This window comes from Triticum aestivum, chromosome 2D (genome assembly GCF_018294505.1).
Source record: "Triticum aestivum cultivar Chinese Spring chromosome 2D, IWGSC CS RefSeq v2.1, whole genome shotgun sequence".
Classification (NCBI taxonomy): Eukaryota; Viridiplantae; Streptophyta; class Magnoliopsida; order Poales; family Poaceae; genus Triticum; species Triticum aestivum.
The window spans coordinates 158,103,663-158,104,939 of NC_057799.1; positions in this window are offsets into that span (position 1 = coordinate 158,103,663).

The following is a 1,277-nucleotide window of genomic DNA, read 5'->3' on the forward strand; positions in this document are numbered from 1 at the left end:
AAAAACAAAGACTCAAATCATACAAGACGCTCCAAGCAAAACACATATCATGTGGTGAATAAAAATATAGCTCCAAGTAAAGGTACCAATGGAAGTAGACGAAAGAGGGGATGCCTTCCGGGGCATCCCCAAGCTTTGGATTTTTGGTGTCCTTAGGTTATCTTGGGGGTGCCATGGGCATCCACAAGCTTAGGCTCTTGCCACTCCTTGTTCCATAATCCATCAAATCTTTCACCCAAAACTTGAAAACTTCACAACACAAAACTTAGCAGAAAATCTCGTGAGCTCCGTTAGCGAAAGAAAACAAAAGACCACTTCATGGTACTGTAATGAACTCCTTCTTTATTTATATTGGTGTTAAACCTACTGTATTGCAACTTATCTATGGTTTATAAACTATTTTACTAGCCATAGATTCATCAAAATAAGCAAACAACACACGAAAAACAGAATCTGTCAAAAACAGAACAGTCTGTAGTAATCTGTAACTAACGCAAACTTCTGTAACTCCAAAAAATCATCCAAAATAGGAAGACCTAGAAAATTTGTTTATTGATCAGAAGAAATTGGAATCAATATTTTATCACGTTCTGGTGATTTTTAACAATTGTTTTCGTGAACAGAAAGTTTCTGGAAATTACAGCAAGATCAAATAACTATCATCCAAGAAGATCCTATAGGTTTAACTTGGCACAAACACTAATTAAAAAATAAAAACACATCTAACCAGAGGCTACATCAAAAATTTATTCCTAAACAGAAGCAAAAAGCAAAAAACTAAAAATAAAATTGGGTTGCCTCCCAACAAGCGCTATCGTTTAACGCCCCTAGCTAGGCATAAAAGCAAGGATAGATCTAGGTATTGCCATCTTTAGTTGGCAATCCATAAGTGGCTCTCATAATAGATTCATATGGTAGTTTTATTTTCTTCCTAGGGAAGTGTTCCATGCCTTTCTTTAATGGAAATTGGAGTCTAATATTCCCTTCCTTCATATCAATAATTGCACCAATCGTTCTAAGGAAAGGTCTACCAAGAATAATAGGACATGAAGGATTGCAATCTATATCAAGAACAATAAAATCTACGGCCACATAGTTCCTATTTGCAACAATAAGAAAATCATTAATTACTCCCATAGGTTTCTTAATAGTGGAATCCGCAAGGTGCAAGTTTAAAGAGCAATCATCAAAATCACGGAAACCTAGCAAATCACCCAAAGTTTTTGGAATCGTGGAAACACTAGCACCCAAATCACACAAAGCATAGCATTCATGAT